Below are 23,765 nucleotides of genomic sequence, written 5' to 3'. Positions count from 1 at the left end.
GAAAAAAAAAAAAAAAAAAACGACGAGGACGAGAAAGAAAAGAATCTTTCGCGGACGGTGTGACCGCTATCATCCCTCGCGATCTCGCCGATATGGCGTTACAGCAGCGCTAGCCGATGCTGCCGAACGGCGTTAATTAACCAGCACCGTCGCTAGAACGCGTTCTATACCGCGATGCGCACGATTTGCGCGGTCCTTGCACGTGGAGAACGAATTTTTCTCACCGCCATCGCCTGTCGATATCTGCCGCTCGGAATCGACGCGCATCGAGTCTTCCGACACTCCATCCGCAATGGAAAATATTGCGGAAAAAGACTTTAAAACCGCGTTAATATAAATCCAAAGATAGTATCATGGGATTTTGTAAAAACAGGGTATCTACTCTCTGGAAAAACATGGAAAATCTAGAATTGTCAGGTAATTTTTTATTGGTAATTTTTTACCTGGAAAAATCAGGGAATTCTCAATTTTATTGCGACTCGGGGATTTAAAAAAAAAAATTCTTTCGTTAATAATTTTGTTCTTATACTGTAAGCAATCTGCAATCCACTAATAAGCCAAGTTGTATGAAATATGTGTTTAAAATATATTATAAATATATATATATATATATATATATATTTATAATATATTTTAAACACATATTTCATACAACTTGGCTTATTAGTGGATTGCAGATTGCTTACAGTATAAGAACAAAATTATTAACGAAAGAATTTTTTTTTTTAAATCCCCGAGTCGCAATAAAATTGAGAATTCCCTGATTTTTCCAGGTAAAAAATTACCAATAAAAAATTACCTGACAATTCTAGATTTTCCATGTTTTTCCAGAGAGTAGATACCCTGTTTTTACAAAATCCCATGATACTATCTTTGGATTTATATTAACGCGGTTTTAAAGTCTTTTTCCGCAATATTTTCCATTGCGGATGGAGTGTCGGAAGACTCGATGCGCGTCGATTCCGAGCGGCAGATATCGACAGGCGATGGCGGTGAGAAAAATTCGTTCTCCACGTGCAAGGACCGCGCAAATCGTGCGCATCGCGGTATAGAACGCGTTCTAGCGACGGTGCTGGTTAATTAACGCCGTTCGGCAGCATCGGCTAGCGCTGCTGTAACGCCATATCGGCGAGATCGCGAGGGATGATAGCGGTCACACCGTCCGCGAAAGATTCTTTTCTTTCTCGTCCTCGTCGTTTTCGTCGTTTTTTTTTTTTTTTTTTTTCTTACCTCGTTCATCCTCCTTCTCGCTCGATCGCGGCGATCGGAAAGGCCTCGCAATGAACCGTGCATCGATAAATTTCGGAATTGGCGCCTCTGTCGATCCGGTCCACCTAATTAAGCGGTTTGCCCCATAATTATAGCCAATTAACGTCAAACTCGGTCGACAGCGTCAGAACCTGGGGCCGCTTCAAGATCGCTCGATATTACGTGCACCTACACGCGCGCGATAACCCACGTGAGTGTCTCAATCATTTTAATATTATTTTTATCGGGTCGATCATTTTTTCGTCAGCGGCAAGATTGCTCGTCATCTTCGAGATGCGCGTTCGATCGAAACGCTGTAATATTGAGAACCGCTTTTCCAGTATCAAAAAATAATCGAGATAAAAGTGTAATTTACAAAAATAATCGCATTTCGTTGCTAAAAGTTTTTACGATTTTAATATCGAAATATAGAGACGAATAACTAAAATATAAAAATAATTAGTTTAATTAATATTTCACAAAAAAAAAAAAAAACGCTACTGATATTATGTCTCGCATGTACTACATCATGACATTTACTAGACTGTCCATATCTCGTTCGCCTAACGCGTTAATTATCGGAAGGCTTATGAAGCAACCCCCGTTAACGGAAGCAAATGACCTGGAGCGATCGCACGTAATCTGGATGTGCGACCATTTATTCGTCCAAGGTATCGCGTAAGCTGTCATTTAATCATTGATCATTCGAGTGTTCCGCTGTCCGCGAGGCCCGTGATCCGGGCATAATAAATTGATTCTTTCCGTCTTATTTCTAAACAATAATCAAGCGCGGGTCTTCGGCCCTCGAGCGACATATTCTCATTCGGAGAACGGTCGGTGCGATTAAAAGTCCCGGCGTGCACGGTGTTTATCCGAGAGCGTTTTAATGATCGCGGAGACGATTTCGTCGGTCGATCGGGCCTTCTCTCGCACAGGCTGGCCTTAATATCTCTCTCGACGACACGAATTGTTATATAAGCAACGTGTACACGCGCCCGGCTCCGCGTATCGGTCGCTCGTCTCTCTCTCTCACTCTCCGACGACGAGATAGGCGCGTTATACGGGTCGTTCGCAACTAGAGGAGAGACGTGACCACGATGCATAGAGCGGCGACTTCGCGCGCGATCGTGAGCCAAGGGGTCTGTGCGGAGAAAAAAAAAAATTCCATTAATTGCTTCTATGGTGATAAATTTCCCCCTGGCGGTGCACGATTCCTCTCTCAGGCTGTGACCGCGCGTGCGCGTCCGCGCAACCACGCTCCTCGGTGCGAAGAGCAGAGCTTCACGAGAGATCCCGCGCTCTTAGAGAGCCATATCTCTCCTGCTATGTTAATTTTCAGTTTAATAAGGTGTACCAGGAAGTGATACACCGCCGCGACGACGAGCTAGCGTGGCGACCGAGCTGCCTCGCGTGCGCGGCGAATGCCGGGTGAAAATGTCGCGGCAGGAGTGACATTTCAATTAATGTTTACTGCCTTCGCGTGGGAAGAAATATACCGATCGCGATTATTCCATGATTCTTGGGAAAAGTATAAAAATCGGGATGAACGGAAACGTGAGCGGATTTTGTGCAGGATCCCAATATAACGTCAAATAACGCGGTGAATTTTATATTCACGTAGATAATCGAATTTATTCTTTAGAGAAAGAGGGAAAAATTACTCAGCGTTCTTTATTATTATTATACGTAACTCCTTATTTTTTAACATATATTTTAAATTTTCTTCTTTCGTAAAAATTATATACTCTTGCTCGTGTAAAAATTGCAAATGTTAATGCTGCCCTCTTTCTTTATACATAATTATGATCGTTGCCATAAATATTGTTTCGAAGCAATTGAGAGACCGAATGAAACAATTTCTTTCGTAACAAAGCAGAATAATAAATAATTGATGTAAAAAGAGTACAGCTGAAGCAATCAAGGCGTTCGTTGAGCCGCTCTCGTAGATGCGCTCGTTCTCGCGCTTGCCTTTCCTAGCGTCTAAACGACCGGCCAATGTCATTAGTGACGTATTACCAGAGAAAACCTGTGGTTATGTCTTCTCGTGGCGAGCTGTGCGCGAGGTGTGGGTCCGCTCGTATTAATTTAATAATCTTACTTATGAGTTACGAGCACAGCGCCCCTACATTACTCGTCCAGTTACAAGTACCAGCGGCACATCTTGTAACCAGCCGCAGGCTACGCATTGTATATATATATATATATATATATACTCGGCGCTAAAACTTGCCTCGGAATCTTTTAAAACGGATGCTTCGCGCCTTAATATATTGCCATTAGATACTGAATTTCCTTTAAATGGTCCGCCCTTAATAAAGATCACCTGTTATTATGCGCGTCGAGTAAGTAACGACGAATTGAAAGATCGCGGCTATAAAATCGGGATGTTACAATAAGGAGACAATTAATATCTTTTCGTAAATTTTTCTCGCGACGCCGATCGACAGAGAGCGCGAGCATTTATCTTCTTCCGCGCGCGGCGACGTCGCGGGAAACGTCATCGACGATCGGACCGCACGTTGAGTAAGATTAATGCTGAGACTAATTCAAACGGTCGCTTAATTATCCCGGCGTGCCCAACAGTCAATCTTACGCATTCTTTTACTCTTTCTTCTGTTCGATAAAATGTTCTTTCGTAGACCGCGCGAATAAGAGGATCGGTCCAATTTTGGCGGCAAGCAATTACGAGTGCCGTCTCGTCGCTTCTCCGCACGGTTTTTATTTTTCTTCTCTTTTCTCCTCCACGCGCGGGTCTTATCGTTATTATTCCGGTCATCGACGCACTCGCCTCGATACTTTCGGCGTGTGACGCAACGCATACCATCGGGCAAGATCCGACGCGCGAGAGAAAAGCGAAGCTTCTGCGTCTTGTTTTGCTTTTTCTTCCTCCCGAGGCGCTCTAACGCTCCCCGCGCGCGTCACGCTTCTCACGATCTCGATCTTGAGTTTCGTCCGAAAATGGTAAAGCGGGGCGGTCGTGGCCGCGGTGAGAGCCCCGCTCGTCGAAAAAATCAATTAATCTCAATCTCGCGGCGACCGCGGGCGCGCGAGAGGGTAATTTCCAATTTGTCGCGGCACCGAAAAGCGAGGAGCGCCAAAAGCGGAGAGAGCCTCGCGTATATGCCATCGGCGTCAGGTGACAGACAGAAAGAAAGAGAGAGAGAGAGAGAGAGAGAGAGAGAGAGAGACACAGAGAGGACACCGCGTTGGATATCGAACCAGAGGATGAGCCTCCGGGGATTCGCGCGCAAGCGGCGAAAGTATATTTCGGTCGGATAAGGGCATCGCATGCGGAATCTCGTCCCCGCAAATGGGACACTTCGAGGCGCGTAGAGAGAGGCCGACTTTCTGGCACTCGACTCGAATACCATCTCAAAAATTCGAGCGATCCCTTACTCCTTTAAATAAAAAATTTCATTATTATAATTCAGATATTGCATATAATAAAAACGATTTATAAAAAAACATTATATAAGTATGTAATTATGTATACATCTGTATGTGTAATCTCTTACAACAGTTTATAAGTTTATATCCTATATCTATTTAAATGACAGTGTTTTTTAGTCTGAGGCAAAAGATAGCTACAAAATACGTATGAATCTTTATTTAGCGATTGTCGCATTGTAACCGCACACATTATTCAAAGAATCGATTATGTAATGTTATAAATCTAGAAAATTCTCACGGATTTGTATTGTGAGAAATAAGCGAATTGCGGTTTCATTAATGCTAATAATCAAACAATTAGTGTTCAAAGTATAAAAGTATATAATTATAAGTGGTAGCGATAAATATAGAAAAATATACTTCTCGAGAAAACTCATTTAATGGAAATATGAATCGATGCTACTATGCGGAAATTTACATAATCGGTAAAATAAATCCGTGTGAAAAAATTTGATTAATCTATATTGTTCATTTTTATAGAATTCAATATATAAAAAATATTGTTAATATTATTTAGAAAAAATAAAACAATGAAAATTATTTTTAAACATTTTTATAGAGAACAAATAAAACATTACAAGTCTATAGCTCCTTTTTGTTATCCCAATTATTTTCACTTTATTGTACATATTTCACTATTTGTTTAGTCAATAAATTAATTAATCATTAATAAAGTTTTATGTTATCTATCTATCTATCTATCCTTCACCCACTCTTTTCCTTCGAACGTTCATCGAACTAGAACATCGACAAGCGATTACAGCAGTCCTTGATCTAGGAATAAGATCAGACGTTCGCGCCGACCACGTGTTCCGTCGACGTTCTTTCAAGAACGCCGTGACACTCGAAACGTCACGGCGCGATACTACTTGCGGTAGTTACGATATCGGGAAACAATCCGCGAGATAGTCCGATCTGCTCGCGATGGAATACCGAGATTACGTATAGAGAGGATTGCACAGATACGCAAAGAGTACCGTGCGCTCGTTGTGCATGGAGAGCGAATGGTGCCGCAATTGAGCGCAACCTTCATTAATGACTCATCTAATCGAACAACTCGAGTCGACCGAACGTGATTGGTGTCAGATACACCAGTTACCATTAAACATCGAGAGCCGTGCGGCATGATAATCTGTCTTTGATACGAGAGGAGAGAGACGAAGAAAGAGATTAAAGGAACTCAAAGTGGTGCGAGAGTTAAAGATGTATTTAAGAAATTTAAAACTTCTTCACGTATAAAAAAATCCTTAAACCTTAAATCTTACATTATATTTCTTTTCCTCATTTCCTTGTGTACTCGGTGAATGCGGGTCCACGTTAAGCATTAAAGTTAACAAACCGTATTTATATATATGTATGTAACGGGTAGAGTACAGCGTTCTTCGAGGCGAATTAAGGTGTAAAATAAATTACATTTTTAAGTGTAACGTTTGTGCCCGCGCGAGCAAAGCTACCATGTAAATTGAGCGTATCACGAGCGCGATATAAAAGGTAACGAATGCTCTCCTTCGTCGCGGATCCAGCACGAAAAATCAACCCGAGCACGAATTAAGCGGTCTCCGCGCGGTCCCTTTTCCATCAGCGCGCGAAAAGTGAAAGCGGATAAAAGCGTTTCGCCGGGTGAATCCTTATAAGAGAGTCGGGCACGATGCCGGATTATATCACAATGATATAAAGATCATTTTGATGCGTCCCGTTGCAGGTACCATCGTCCAGAGGAACGACGACTCCACCATATACGGTCGGAAAGCGGATTGTTGGTATCGGCAGCAGATGCGCATGCAAATTAATAAGTCCCTTAACACGGTTAACGGTCCATCGACACCCTCGAAGAATCGCGAATTCGTTCATTCGTATCGCGATCCATTCCGCATTTTTTTTTTTTTCGGTGACACGCATTCTTAATACGCTTGCTCGTCGACGATCGACCTCCCTGCTCGATGTCACATATCACGACATGCGTTCGAATAGCTTAACCGATAGGCAGCGTGCCTGAAGTACACGCCGATCGCAGGAACCACCTCTCCCTCCTGCCAATCGCGCGCGCGGTGGCATCGATTTGAATAAATTTGAATAATGCGCCGCGCGCGTATAGAACAATACTAAATCAATTGTAATTGTTAATAATCGCGATACTCGTCGTGCGCCGTCTCCGCGCTCCTCTCCGCTCCGCGAAAGGCACAGGCTCGCAGTTCTCTCGTCGTGATCTGGTTACATTGCTACCCGTTATGTCGAGAGTTCGGAGTACATTCTTACCCGCTCCCGTTGCACCTCCCGCGCTTCTCCCCTCCGCGAAATATACCCATACATACGTTCTCATACCGTACTCGCTCTTCCCGTTCTCGGAGCCGCTTGTTTCTCTCTCTCTCTCTCTCTCTCAATCTGAATCTCTCTTTCTGTCGACTTCTCTTTTCTTTCGATACTCGTGCACGTATTCGCCGTACATAACGTAACGTACATCACTCCGTCCGAGCTTCCTACTCTCCCTTCTTTGTTAGTACCGGCAATACGGATCTGTAAGGTCCTGACTTCTTTGCATGAAATTACATCTCTACCTTTGGACTTTACGTCCGGAGAAAATACGCCCGTTCGATCATCGATAATTTTCGCTTCTGCGCGCGCGCTTTCGTCATTCTTTCTGCTCCTACTTGCCACCGTTCTTCTCGGTAATAAAAATTTTAAGTCATAATAAATTCACGCGAATATTTTTATCTCTCGTGTAAGCTCTGTGGTGGCGTTTCGCGTATATTTTAAAGTGCATTGTAATGTGTCAGACTACGCAAGAGGATTGGTGGAAAAATACAAAGTTAAATTTATCTATCTCGGGTGATATTATTTTTTGCTAATGAAACAGGCACTAAAATGCAAAGAATAAAATTCGTTTTAATTTTGCAATATTTCTTTTTTTAGGAAAAAGTTTTTGCAATTTATTGCGAATTATTACTGAGATATAAATTACGTCATATTTTATTGTCTCAAATTTATCGATAATCTTAAAATAATCTCGCGTGAAGGATCGTATCATGACCTTCGTGATGTTCTAATAAATTCTTGCAAACGGCTGTTTAACATTTTATTGAGTTTCATGAGGATGGAGCAGCGATTCCCTAATTAGAATTCGAAGCAGAATCTCTCGCAACGTTCTCGTATCCCGAGCTCGGTATAATAAAAACTTCTATGGAAGGACACGCAGAAGATCGGCGCCCTTGAGACGCTCGATCGGTCCGCTCTTTGATCCTTGATTGCAATATTCCTGTTCTCGCGACATATTGTGTGCAAAAAACCTGCAACTTCCGCTTTCATCTAGGAGGAAAATATACTCGGAATCAAACACAACCACACAATTCGCGGAGACAATTTCGCGATATAAATTACATTTAATAGTAATACAAAAAATAGTTAAAATATAATAATCGCGTACCAACAATTAAAAAAAAAATCTATTCCTTGTAATAATAAAAAGCAGTGACTATAAAAAATAATCTATTAATGATATCGGTACCGTTGATATTTTATTTGCGTTATTTATGCTCGAAAAAAAAAAATATTATTTTATTCATGATATTGTTTAAATTTCTATGCTGTATCATAATTATTCTCAACATCAGCTTTCGAGTTTCGGGCAACGACCGGTGTCATGAACGTCGAGACGTATGTACGTTGAACGTAAAGCCGGTGGGGCGTCCGCGCACGATCGTGACGCAATGATTTTACATGCGCACATACGACATCATTGTAAATATCAGTGGCTATATGGCCTCGTAAACAAGCCCCCGGTATCCGAGGTTGGCCGAGAGTCGTCTCAATCTAGAATGCAACAACGGCCGGCGCCCGCTCGGCACGCGAGCCGAGATCTCCCCCTCCGCCCTCTCCCCATCCCCGGATACTGTCTTTTCTGCACGCTCCCTACAGTTTGAAAACTAATGCGAGCTCAGATTCTTTCTTCGAGGCCTCGTAAATGCATATATCGTTGACTTTTGTTGTCGTGTATTCGAGCTGTCTTAATAGAGAACGTCTGTTTCCAACATTTACATTTTACTTTCTCGTATTTTATTTCTCGCGCATGTAAATCATTTTTAATGAAATGTTTAATGAAATTATTTTCGCAAGGACCGTTCAAATATATTATACCTTAATTAATCAATAAACGTATTATAAATTTTGTGGAAAAATTAATCTGAGGTAGATATGCATAAACACACGTAGCTTTAATATAATTTTATCTGCGATCATAAAAAATAAAAAATTTGAATCTATTACATTTTAATGGAAATACTAAGTTCTACAGGGAACAACTATTTCCTGATCATTCTTAAACGCCATGTCTGATCGTAAAGACTCGTCTCGATTTCTCTCGCGCGAAGCTTTCGGTGGGAAAAGAAGCATCTCATGTTTCTAATTTTTCATCGTTCCGATTGTTGTTTCCTCGTGATTAGAACGCGCTCATCGGCCGCAAAATACCGGAAACTCCGTGAATGGTCTCGTCAGTAGTATAATAACGGCAGTACAAAATGTTGCTGTTAATTATTACATCGCGGTGTACAGTCTCGGCGCAATCGTTGCATTTTAATGAGCCGTAGCACTCCTACCGCGGTAACGTGCCGCGGTCGCGTGTGATTCGTCAGTGCTAATGAAGCAATTAAATAGCTACCGCTTGTTATAATTATTAACGCGCTATGTTGTCAGCTGCAGAAGTCTAACTCACAGCATGATTTTCTCTTCAAATCGCGAAACTAGTAATTGGTCAGTTACAAAGTTATAAATTATGAAAATAAAATTCATGTTATACAAGATATAAACTTAATAAATAATAGAAATTATATTGATATGTTAAAAAAAAAGAAATAGAAAGTTACACGTGCGCATAGATAGAAGAGTATGCCGATTGTAAACGAGAAAAAAATTTAAGATTTATTATATCATATTCAGTTTTTTTTTTAATTTTATAAGTACGAATTAATCGCGTATTTTTAAAAATGTCTTGAAATATTCGACGTGAAAGAAATTATTTAATTTCATGTAAAAGGAATTTCACAATTAAAAAATGTCTTAAAATATTTGACGTAAAAGAAATTATGTAATTTCATGAAAAATGCATTGCGCAATTAAAAAATGTCTTAAAATATTCGACGTAACAGAAATTATTTAATTTCATGAAAAATGCATTGCACAATTATGACGTATGATCAATACATATAAATATCGGGCAAAGGAATTCAATGATTACAAAATATCGCAATGTACTGCAGTTGAACTTGTAATTTTACATTCGAGTCGATAAATAACTTTTTCAATCAAGATCAACGACCGTCGATCATCGCGATAACGTGCAATTTTTTTGTTGGCGTTTTAACTTGATTTGAGACCGGTATTCCGCATATTTTGCCCGAATCAGTGACGGAATATCGCGAAAGAAGAAAAAGAACAGCACACAAAAAACGACACGACGCAATATTCCACCGATCTGGGATTGCGTAATATATACGGCTTAATCCAAGGCCGCGATTGACTATAAATTTTATTGGATAAATAATCTTCTCGAATGACCGACGCGACGAGCAAAGCTCAAGAACAAGAAATTTAATGGAGACGCGACATTTCTATTTATCGCTGATTTATCGGCAGCTATATACTGGAATCTCAGATTCGGTCGCTCGCGTGGATCTTTTCAATGTAATCGTTTTTCTTCACTTAGAAAAAGATTTCACCTTTAATGCCAGAGGTTCTTCCTATACATTTATCAGAAAGAATACGTAAGAATATATTATACATCTGGAATAGAGACAATTTGTAAAAGTTCCCTCATTTTTATGTATAAATTGTATATATAAGATTTTTTTCATATTATTTTATTTCTTATACTAAACAATTAAAAAATTTTAACATAATCGGTTTAACACGCGATCGATAATTAATTATATTAATTAAGACTGTATACATTTTGATATATTACGCTTTGCTTGCTCAATCGCAGACTTTATCGTTTGAGCTCGTATAGCATTGCGCGTATAAATATTTACTTATCCTAACGGGACAAGGCGGATCAAAATAAAAGATTTATCTTCACATCTGCCTCGAGCGGGTTGCCCGTATACGTCTATACGGATACGCCGCATACATGCAGCCGCATATACGAGTGCAGAGGGAACGACAGGTAGAGAGAAGAAAGTAGACACATTCACTGCGATGTATCGGATTATGCACGGTCTTGTTCGGTATGGACTGGTCTTAATTCCGACTAATTAAAAAAAAATGTATATATTCAACGTCGTGTATTGCGAAAGCAATGTAGAAACCTGATTTGCGCACGCGGTGTACGGCAGTTATATTCTTTCCCCGGCAAAGTTTTTCTCTCGATGGTTGACAAACTAAGGAACTTTCTACTCGTAGGCGGGCGAAATCAGGTCTCTCTTTTTTTGAGACAATATGCACACCAAAAAGAGAAAAAGATATCTCCGAAAAGATGCGGATGCGACCAAAAATCTCCGATTTTCTCTTGGAATTCGCAGTGCGTGAAAGCGATCTCCGCAAGCGAACGCCGATCGATCGCGATTAAAGATCGAGCGCTCAATAAATTTCCGCTATCTTTACGAGCTCATGAATAGGCGGATATCGCTCACCCATCTTTCCTCGCCTCGAGATCGTAGGATCAGATAATGTTACGAGAAACGCCGTTCGATCGTCTTAATTCCGCAAAAATAAAAAAGCTGTAAGAAATCGTGAAATCGCGCGTGAAATTTATCGATGACATTTAATGATATAATAGTTTGTATATAATTGCGTAAATAATTCAATTAATCGACTTTTAATTCGCGATATCGAAGCAGCGGCGTTTCTGCAAATTATAGCAACTTTAAAATAACAATTATTTAAAAATGTTAACGTTTGCGTTGCATGTTCACGATTATTCACTTTAATTAATCGCTCCTTGCTACAATCAATTCGAAAGGAAATTAACATCGACGGTACATCGAAAAAAATCGTCGTTTATTAGTGCGACGCACGCCCACAATATTCCGGCGACGCGACGTGTCCCCTGTATAATTTACGCGATGACGGCCGCGCAAAAGAGGATCGAAGATCGCTTCGATCGGATAACGCTTTCACCGTGCCAATTTCCGCGAGGCATCAATGGCACCGCGAATCGCATGTTTCGCATTTTATGGACGGGCGCGTATGCTGCTGGCGCGGAGCTCGAAACAGGAATAGAAATACAAGGAATACGAATGACTGCGAGTTACTCGATCAAGTAAGGATCTAACAATAAGCCGCTGTGCCACTGTAGTAGACTGTGAGAACCGGCGTTAGCACGGGCTAATGTACGTGCGTTATAGGCGGATAAGCACTCGAATGACTTCATTCGAGCATGACAAGCGGGAGCGATCGATTACGCGAGATCGTGAAAGTTAAAAAACGGGATCGGTTGTGGAATCTCGCTTCGAATCTATTACGATCATTAGTACGGTTATTCGCGCGCACGATTTTTTATTTTCGAATCAATGATTCCTTGATCATTCCACATACGCTTACATTGATGATTTAATCAACTATGAAAAAAATCGCGATACACTGATATCAGTGCATCCATTAATATATGCAAGCACGCGGTAGACTCGCGCGTCTCTAATATCTTGCACGATTATTACAGGATGTCTACTCGAATCTTGTAAAAATATTCCCCAAAAATTTCCTAATCTTTCAGGTATTTTTATTCAAAATTCCAAGTAAAGAAAATATTTTAAAAATTTTTTGTGATGCATTTTCCTAAAATAGTTTTTTTTTATTGTTCTCCTTTTAATAATGCTTTTCACTCATACGAAGAAAAAAATGCAAAGCCACTTAAGTTTCATGATGCTAGATTTAAAAATATACTGAAAAGAACTAACAGTTTTCGTTAAGATAAAAATTTTTAACTTGCGTAACATTTTCATTTTTTATTACTAAAAATTAAAGTAAAGAATATGTACTGCATATTTAATTAAGACACTGAATATATATAAACAGAGATAAATATATATTTATAATATTTTACAAATATATATTTATATATATTTTATATATATTTTAAATACATAATTCACAATTTGGCTCATCGGCGAATTACAGATCGCTTACAATATAAAATTCCCAATAAAATTTCATGAGAATTTCCTGATTTCTCCAAGCACAAAAAAATTCCCTGAGAATCCCATGTTTTACAAGGGAGTAGACACCCTGTATTAAATTAATGCGCTTATTGGCGCGCGCGATTTTTTTTCCAATAAAATCGATGATTTTCGTCGATCATTTTGCGTAACTATGTTAACTGATAATTTAATCCTCTACGGGAAAATCGTTACACCGCAATTACACCGATATCCCTTTTAATAATGCTTTTCACTCATACGAAGAAAAAAATGCAAAGCCACTTAAGTTTCATGATGCTAGATTTAAAAATATACTGAAAAGAACTAACAGTTTTCGTTAAGATAAAAATTTTTAACTTGCGTAACATTTTCATTTTTTATTACTAAAAATTAAAGTAAAGAATATGTACTGCATATTTAATTAAGACACTGAATATATATAAACAGAGATAAATATATATTTATAATATTTTACAAATATATATTTATATATATTTTATATATATTTTAAATACATAATTCACAATTTGGCTCATCGGCGAATTACAGATCGCTTACAATATAAAATTCCCAATAAAATTTCATGAGAATTTCCTGATTTCTCCAAGCACAAAAAAATTCCCTGAGAATCCCATGTTTTACAAGGGAGTAGACACCCTGTATTAAATTAATGCGCTTATTGGCGCGCGCGATTTTTTTTCCAATAAAATCGATGATTTTCGTCGATCATTTTGCGTAACTATGTTAACTGATAATTTAATCCTCTACGGGAAAATCGTTACACCGCAATTACACCGATATCATTACTCATTTAAACACGGGAGATTACGAAAGTCATAAAACGCGATCGGTCGTGGAATCTCACTTGGAATCTATTACGATCATTAGTATAGTTATTTGCGCGTGCAATTTTTTATTTTCGGAGAAATCGACGATTCCTTAATTATTCCACATATATTTAAATTGATGATTTAATCCTGTATGAAAAAATCGCGTTACGCTACGATTACATTGATACCAATGCATTAACCAATCCATTAATCATTAATACATAAGCGCGCGTTAAACAATGTAAAGAGAAATTTTATCTATTATATTTATATCACAGCGTGTATATAAAGACAAATAAAATTTTTGGTACATGTTTACATATAAAATAAATCCTTGAGTGCTCACCGTAGACGAATACAATCCTCTGTCTCCACCTGCACCCTGTCTGCAATAATCCATTATCTCTCGAAGCCGCTCAATGTCCCTCGATGCTCTCCGATGCACTTGAAATCCACTTGATCACTCGCGAATAATCATTCTCAATCACACGAAACAGGCATATTTTTAAATGAATTTTCCAACAGACATGATCCACAACGAAACGCGAGTGATCTGTCATCGATATCGAAAAGTCTATTCGATCAGACAGATTAATTAATGCTAATTAAACGATCGCCCGAGACTTATTCGACACTCCCGATACACGATTACACTCGCGAATAACGAATGTGTCCATAAATAAGTCTTTCGATTTTACGCAGACACGATCATTATTGCGGTTATGTACGAAAAACGTTCGATCAATTAAGTCACTTAAATGTCCGTAGATTTATTCGACACCCGATACACGATTACACTCGCGAATAACGAATGTAGTTTTTCAACGAACCGCAATTTGACGAAACGCGATTAATATTGTAATTATGTTTATTGGAAAATGTTCGATCGTGATTGCGCGGATCAGCTGACATATTGAATCGCCCGTAATTTTTATTCGACACTCTTGACACACGATTACACTCGCGAATAATAAATGTATCCATAAATAAAATTTTTCAACAAACGGCGATTAACGAACGTCATTAACACTGTGGTTATGTATATCGGGAAACGTTCGATCGTGATTATGTGGATTACCAACACACTGAAATGTCCGTAGAATCCCGGGCATAGATACTGCACGATTGGTGGGGAGAGTTAGATCAAGTAGTGCCCTCTTACTGAGTTTCCCCTCTTGCTAATGCCATCTTCTTACCCTTAATTGGAGCGCGCACTCTATCTAGAAGTCTATGCACCCGATACTCCCAGACACTTGTTACCACGCGTTCCGTCTGATATTAGGAGCTTGCACTGTGCATACGTCACTGTCATGGCGGACGAATATCGAACGTTCGCGACCAAGGATCACTTGCGTTAATTAGTCCATTATGATAATTCCTCGATATCCTCGACGATGCTTCTTTCGATGTATTTCGATGCTCCAAGATGATTCAGATAATAAATAGCGCTCGGAATATTCGTCGAACGCGCGAATATTCCGATATATGTACGTGGAATGCGCGGATTAGAAAATGGATCAGTCCAATAATGGCGATCCAGCGATAATTCACGTACGGTCGCGATTACCGAGAGATTCGCGAATTCCTCGATATTCTCGACGATGCTCCTTTCGTTGTCTTTCGATCCTCCGCGATGCTTCGGATGCTAGATAGCACTCGGAATGCTCGCCCGACGAGCGAATGTTGCGAAATATGTACGTGAAATGCGCGTTGGAAAAATGGACCCTTCCAATAAAGGCGATGTAGCCATTAAGGCACGTACCGATCGCGATTACCGAGACGCACTAATTATGACCGCGAGAATCTCGTTAACACAACGAGACGATCGTCCGTCGTTAAATTCGATAGTTCTGATACTTATTGGTGCGCAGAATTCGTCCGAACCGGGTAAAAAGACGCGAAAACGCAGAGCGATCACGATCAGGATACGCACTTCGGCAATGCCCTACGCGAACTGCCGGAGGTCGTTGGAGGGGGGAGGGAGGAATAGATCGGTCGCGGAAATTTTGGTCACGTGATGGCGCTCAACTTCACGCGCTACGCGGGAACAATTTTTTACGCGGCATCTCATTAAGATATTAATGAAATATTAATAAGATAAGAATGTTAATATCACTGAAATATTTAGGTTAAAGTACAATGTTAAATTATATCCTCAATTATGTAATTAAATGTAATATATTAAATTTGATTTGCTTGATACTCATTTTTATCACAAATTCGCACATATTTAAATATACTTAAACATTCATAATATTATTTTCATTGCGCATCGCAAGGAATATTTTGATAGGGTATTTCGCTTTCCCTTAACATGCTAAACCTTTAGGATGCTCAGGACCTTAAGGTATCGTCCATGTACTGAGCCTTCCCACCACGCCAAGGTGTAGAGAGAATTATATTATATGTATATAATTTTGCAATATTATATATATAACTTAAGGGGGTAAAATGTACTTAATAATTGGGAGATTTTCTATATCGCACATATCCCTCTTTTTTCTTGATTAAAAAAGATATAGATACGTATGTTTTTAAAAAACAAGCATCACAAATATCGAATCCGCTTTTATAATTCAAAAATATATTATAAGATATATACATTGTAAAATTATACGATATAAATGTCAAATACATGAAATGATCAATGCATCGGAAATAAATTATTAGTTATTCAATCTATTGTTACTCGTAATATATGCGAGATTATATTTGAATATAGAAAATACAGATGACAATCATTAAAAAAATTTTGTTAATAATTTTCAATTTCTATCGCTTCGATTTCGAATGAATAAATAGCGTGAAATATTTATTTCGGTAAATAGTTACTATTTTGATACATTTATAAATTTTTAAATGTGAAGTTAATTTTACTTGTTTGAATTGTTTGCTAATTGTTCGTAGATAATGATTGCAAAAGACACCATACAGAGCATCTCAATCAGCCTAATCAAACATCAACTTAGCGTTTTCGAGTGAAGCAGGTTTGATCGCTTTGAGAGCGATTAAATCAAATTTGCTATGAATATATATTCGATCAAAAATAGATTCAAGAGAATCTGATTAATATAAATAATATAAAGCACATTCTCCGTTCTTGACGCTATTTCGTCTTTAAAGTACAAGATTCTTTGCTCTGATTAATCAATCAAAGGCTTACTCAAAGTATTCATTAATTAATCTAATAACCCAAGTACTCCTAAAATCCAAGACAGAGTTTATGAGTTTTATTCATTAATCGGTTTCAAAGCGATCAAACTTACTTTACTTAAAAACGCTATACGTTACTGCCGGCATAGCTCTCAGGTTCATTAGAGTACGCAAACCTCCTCACCCGGCAAATGCCTTCGTTAAGGTGGAGATACCATCGAGGAGGAAAAATGTGCGAGGATAGGTTTTTTCTTCTTTTTCATTTCTCAGGATGTAAAGACTCGCGACCAAAAGAGTCATTAATAAAGTTATCAATTGTGTTTAATCGTAGAAAAAAAATACTTATACTACTGACACATTTTGTGTAGACTTTCAAAGAAGATATTCAAAATGCAAAAATATAGACAAAGCTTCGATGGAAATCAACGTTTAAATTATAAGATAAATTGTGATTTAAAATTTGCGAGCAAACGCGGCAAACAAATAAATAAACCGACGATATCCGTAATATTCGATTGCGATACGCGTAATTTCTATAATAATCGAAACCCACATACACGTACGTGGTATAATCACTATCATTTTTATATACAAAGATATTTCGACAGACATTCGAGATCTGTAATATAGCATTCACCGCCCGATTTATTTTCCAAAACGCCATTTTATACGAATGTCACGATCAACAAGAAATAAGATATAATTAAAATAAGATATATATTATATCTCGCGGATGACTGTTTTAACAGGACAAAATGGGTCTTATAAACCTTAAAATATCGTTATAAAAAATCGCGTTATTGTCACGTTTTATAGAGAATAACAGACCCAACGATTTTAACAAGGCCCTCCCTCCGCCGAGTGACACGCTGGTTAATATCCGACAGAGAGAAGAACGATCCTAAAGGTGGAGAACGACAAACGTCTTGTTTCTACATTAGTTTCTGCAAGATCGATCCCCAATGAAAAGTTAAGTGATTCGTTGAATGTTAGAGCCGCTGCAGGAGGGAACGAATCCCGGATCTTCCGGACTGCTCCCGATAGCAATGGTTTCGGTAATGAATCAACGACAGTTACCATTTATCTTCATTTCACGAGATTAAAAATTGCGCGAGAAAACATGTTCTTCCATTATTAAGAAATGGCACATTTTACATTTTATATTCATATATATAATTATATATTATATATATCATTCATATATCATTCATATATATAATACAATATCCAAAAAAATTTTTAAACTTTTTGGAATAGTATGTTGATTTGCGCATGTGTTTTATTATATATATAGAATAGTATATGTACCTAAAAGCATTTATCTAGGATTGATGTCCTAGAGAGGCGGGATGTCCAATATCTGCAAATAGTTTCTTAAAAGAAACCAAAAACTGATGTTAATATCCCAAGTGCCTAGGAAATAATAATATTAATACTAATAATGATAGAAGAACACTTTTAATGAAGAGAAGAAAATATATTTTTCTTCTAAAAAAATATACTGTTTAAATTAATTTCTTATTTCGACTTTAAAGAGGCGTGTGGCGCTCATCGTTGTTTTACTACTGAAACCATTACTTTCAGGAATCGCCAGGAAAACCTAGAATTAATTCCAATCCTGCAACGAAAATCCCCAATTTTCAACAAAGCACCGAACTAGACGTTGCGGATGGATTTTACAAAAACCAATAAGAGATAATCCTCCACGATAAAGATCGTTTCGACTACTTGCCGGTACGAACCAGACAACTTTATTAACGTTCACCTAAAAGCATTTATCTAGGATTGATGTCCTAGAGAGGCGGGATGTCCAATATCTGCAAATAGTTTCTTAAAAGAAACCAAAAACTGATGTTAATATCCCAAGTGCCTAGGAATAGTTTCTCAACAAAAATAAAAAATTATATTAATTAACAGTTAATTATTAAAATATATTTGTTCGTAACCATAATTTTTTTATCAATAGACGAACCAGACAACTTCATTAACGTTCACCTGACGAGAGGGACAGCAATCGCGTTCAAGAACAGAAAGAATAGAAAAAACGGAAAGAACGGCAAAAACACGGAAAAAACGCGGAAAAAGTATGGTGTTTTCGCAGTGTAATTTATTAATTTATTTTACGAATATTTGATTGCGATACGGAATTCGTAAATACATCAATCAGTTGAAAATTAATCATAAAATTCGTACTAATTTACTCGCGATTCTGCAATATCGAGGACAATTGTTCAATTTCGTGAATAAGAAGCTAATATTTAACCGTTAGTTTAACATCGAATCTTCACACTCTTATTCAATATTTTTAATACCAAAGAATTATACATAATTGTAAAATTCGTAAAGTTTGAAATATATATAAAATATATATAAAGTTTCCCGATTTTATCAACGACTCTTTGGTATGAAAGCACACACGGTTAAATTTATGTGTGTGAGAACATTTTTGCAATACATACTTTTTAACAAATATATATATATGTTAATTCAACCAATTTCTATATATTGTCATTATACGTGTTTTTGGATATATATTTCTGTAACATTTTTAACATAAAATATATATTACAACATATTAGAATGTTTTATAATATTTTATTGTGATCTATTTTTTAAAATTGTTCTGAAAATAAAATTTGAATTGGGTATTATTATTATACATTTTAATCTTATTTCTCTAGCCTTTTTTTTAATGTCCTAATGGTCCTTATAGCCCTAACAATCCTATTTGCTGGCTGAACCAGCGGAGATTTGGAAAACATCCTAACCGCGTGCCCTAACCGCGTGCCCTACTCGTGTGCCTTAATCGCGTGCCCTAACCGCGTGCCCTAATCGCGCACCCTAAACGTACCTTATGTACCTCTCGCTACGCATTTTGGCCAGTATTGGCCGCCTATTTTGCGTAGCCTATATCCATTCTTCGGGCCAGTTGGACCTACCTTTCGCTGCTCCTGGCCACTTTCTGAATCGATCTCTAAACAGAGATCGAAAAAGGAGATACACGATACACACTCCTTTTATCGCCGGCGAATAGGCGCAAGATTTGTCTTGCGCTTGTAAGGAAATAAATTCCTTCTTTTGCCGAGTAATTATTATCATCGGCAGATGAGCGTAAACATTTCACGCTCGATGACGATCGTGTGATTTTACGATCGTCCGTTAGATGTTCATTTTAATATAACTTTATTTTAACTGAGACAAAACCAACTTACCAATCAAAATTTTGATAAATTGTTGGTCTTGAGGCTACGTTGTCTGTAACATACAAATATAAAATTCAAATTATAGCAGAGCCCAAAATAAGATTAATTTCAAAAAAATTATTATTTCGAAGCCACTCCACCACGTCAAGGTGTACCCATGGGAGGGTTATATTATATGTATATAATTTTGTAATATGATATATATGTATATTAAAACTTTAAGGAAGAAAATGTACTTAATTGCGAGATTATCTGTTTCGCGTATATCTCTTTCTTTCTTCAATTAAAAGAGATGTGTTTCTGAAAAACAAGCATCACAAGTATCGAATTCGCTTTTTTAATTCAAAAATAAATTATAAGACATATACATGGTAAATTTACACAATATAAATATCAAATATATGAAATGATCAATGTATTAGAAATTAATTATTAGTTATTCAATCGATTATATTTTAAAAATAATATAAATGGGGTAAATAAAAATATACAATAAATTGCTCACCATATACCGTTGCTTCGTACATCGCCTTATGCTTTTTCAGATCTTTCTTTTCTCTCTTATTCATCCTTTGCTATTTAATCGTAGCGCTCACATTCGTTCGCGAAAACACAATTAATAATGGTTAATCGTATACGCAACGATCACGAAATACTTTGCACGGCACTCCCGATTGCGGATTGTAATCACATAAGATACATACTTTATTATATCGTAAAAGAGTAACACGGAATACGCATTTCGATGAAAATTTATCGTCGTGATATGTTTCTATCTTATTTTTAAAACTTAATTAATCGTCTTATTTTCAAACATTAACCATTAATTATAATAATCATAGCAAATCATGTTTTAATACTTGTCGCGATAAAATTTAAGAAAAGAGATCGACAATATATGAAGCGTTTCGCACATCACTACTTTACTGCTCGAAAGTCGGTGTGTGAATGATAACAAGGCTGTAAACAATAGAGACGTCTATGCGCCACCAAAGCCGAACACCAATTTATTAATAATTTACTTGATTCTTCGATTCGATTGTTTAATTTTTTGCGCGTTCTCAATCCGAATTATATTTAAGTAATCGAAAAGTGTCGTACGATAAAACATTCGACAAAATATTTTTTTGTAAGTATCGATAGAAAAATAGTTGTTGTTCTGTAAAAATCGCAACAAAAGGATAATTTATAATATCAATTTCCATCATTTCGATTCTTACTTGATCAAATGAATAAATAATGCGAAATATGCGATTCGAGATCTGCTGTCGCGATATATATGTATGTAGTTATATATTATTTATAAAAATTAATTAATCATTAATTATAGCAAATAATTTCCTAATACTGGTTGCGATTGCGTTTAGAAAACGAATTCGGCGGAACATCTCGCACCACTATTTTTCTGTTCGAGTGTCGTCGCGCGAATGATAACAGAGCCGAGGTACGCCAATGTTTACGCCAAGACCGAATACCATATTAGGTATTGCTAATTCGCTGCCGAAATATTTTATGTACTATTACATATGCGAAATATTAAATTATATAAGTATTTTAAATTATGAACCAATTATTTATTAAACGATTAATGCATCATCGAGCTTATCGTTATGTTAATTATTCGATTTTGCGATTCGATCGTTTTACAACACGTTCTTCATCCAAATTATATTTAGATCGTCGAAAAGTCAAATGATATACATAGCATCACGGAAAAAAAATATATTTGACTCTATGTGTTGTTACAGAAATAATTATCGTTTGTAAAGACCGACATGATAATTTATTATTTTAGAAATTCCTCTCACTACGATTAAAATAAAACTTGGAATATTTTATGTATGCATTATATTGCATGATAATATCGAATAAATCGCACTATCGAGAAAATAAAAAAAGCGAGCAATATCTATCCTGCAATGTCTATCTTGAAAATAATACAAATGATAATCAATTTATAAATTACTTACCACATATTGTTGCTCCATACGTCACCCGAGGCTACTTTAGATCTTATTTTTCTTTATTCATCCTCTGCTGCTCCTTCGTGGCACTTACATTCACTCGCGAAAACACGATTAATTATGATTAGTCGTAATCAACGATTGCGGAACACTTTACAAGGCATTCCCGATCGCGGAACAATTCCCCGAGATATACATTTTATTATATCATAAGAAAGTAATACGGAAAGTACGGTTTGCGCTCGACATTTACACGAGGCCAAAATCATACGCATCTTTACAAGAATGATATAGCAATGGTTTAATTAGTAATTATTTTATGCTTGCATTTCGGAAAAAGTTATCGGACGAAATATATGACTATAAAAATTGTTAAATAAATAATTATTATCCGTAAGAATCAATGATCGAAATTTACTATTTTTATTTCTGTTAATTCGATTTTTACTCACAATGATGGATGATCACGATTGAGAATTTGATAAAGATTTATATTTGCAATTACTTATATTTGCAATATAGTTTTGTATCGTTTATTAAAAGTAAATTATTCGTTAATTATAATAATCAAAGCGATTTCTATTCCGATATTATTCTATTCCGATACGTCGCAATCGCGTTTAGGAATAAAATTTAAGAATATATGAAGCGTTTCGTACCATTACGTTACTGTTCGAGTGTCACCGTACAAATGATGAGAAGACCATAACATGTAAATAATAGGGTCGCCAAGGCCGAACATTATGTTATTGAAAAGTCGTTGCCGAAATATTTTACGTATATTATCATATTACATGTATACGCGGAATATTAAAGTGTATAAAATATTTTTTAAAATTATGATTAACTATTTATTGAACGATTGATGTATTACGAAGCCTTTCGTTATGTTAGTCGAATTGTGTAACTCAATTTTATGATTCGATTGTTTAATTGTGCGATCTTAATTCGAATCATATTTACATGCCGCCGAAAGTTGAACGATAAAGCATTGAAAGAAATATATTTAACTTTAATTATTTTTGAAGAAATAATTATGATTTATAAGGATTGCAACAAAACAATAAATCATAATTTTAATTCCTATCACTTCGATTCTTGATTAAATGTGTATACACACCATGCAAAATACATATTTCGAGACCTATCGATTATTTATAAATGGTAATTAATTATTAATTATATTATAATAATAAATAATTTCTCGATACTGGTCGTGATCGCGTTTAAGTAAGAAATTTGACAGAGCGTCTCGCATTACTACCTTACTGCTCGAGTGTCTCCGTATAAATAATAAGAAGACCGTGATACGTAAACAATAGCGCGCCAATGTTTACGCCGCCAAGGCCGCATATTAAGTGTTCCTAATTTGCTGCCGAAATATTTTATGTACTATGACATATATATACATAAAAAATATTAAACTTTATACAAGTATATTTTAAATTATTTTTAAATATCTCAAAAGTTAATTTTTTTGCAATTTCGGCTTTTTATTTAGAGTTCTGGATAGCATTCCACGAGAAACTTTTAACATTTTTACACTCCAACCAATATTGCAAAGGACATCGCCGTTTTTGGTATGATATTTTGCGAAAATCTGACAGTATACCTATCATCGGATGATCATATGAACGTAAAAGAATTAATTAACGCTGTTAATGATTAAAACTCCTTCGAATTTGAAAGAACACAGTATTAAATCAAGGGGAGGATCCCCTCCTTTATTGAAATTTTAGAAGAACATTATAATTATAATAGAATCTCCGCGTTTTGGAAATCACAATTTTT

General features: G+C 36.7%; 1 long non-coding RNA gene across 1 annotated transcript in view; it reads right to left on the bottom strand.

Annotated features, from left to right (window-relative positions):
* The window catches only part of LOC115240782, a 224,686-nt gene extending 209,128 nt beyond the window's left edge, over window positions 1-15,558 (bottom strand). Inside the window, exon 1 of the long non-coding RNA XR_003884824.1 lies at window positions 14,001-15,558. This is a non-coding gene — a long non-coding RNA (uncharacterized LOC115240782). The remainder of the gene's footprint in view (window positions 1-14,000) is intronic.
* Between the last annotated feature and the right edge of the window lie 8,207 nt (window positions 15,559-23,765).

The sequence above is a fragment of the Formica exsecta genome, unplaced genomic scaffold (assembly GCF_003651465.1).
Source record: "Formica exsecta isolate Colony F162 unplaced genomic scaffold, ASM365146v1 scaffold451, whole genome shotgun sequence".
NCBI lineage: Eukaryota > Metazoa > Arthropoda > Insecta > Hymenoptera > Formicidae > Formica > Formica exsecta.
The sequence above is the reverse complement of the archived record's forward strand: the minus strand, read 5'-3'. Positions and strand labels throughout refer to the sequence as shown.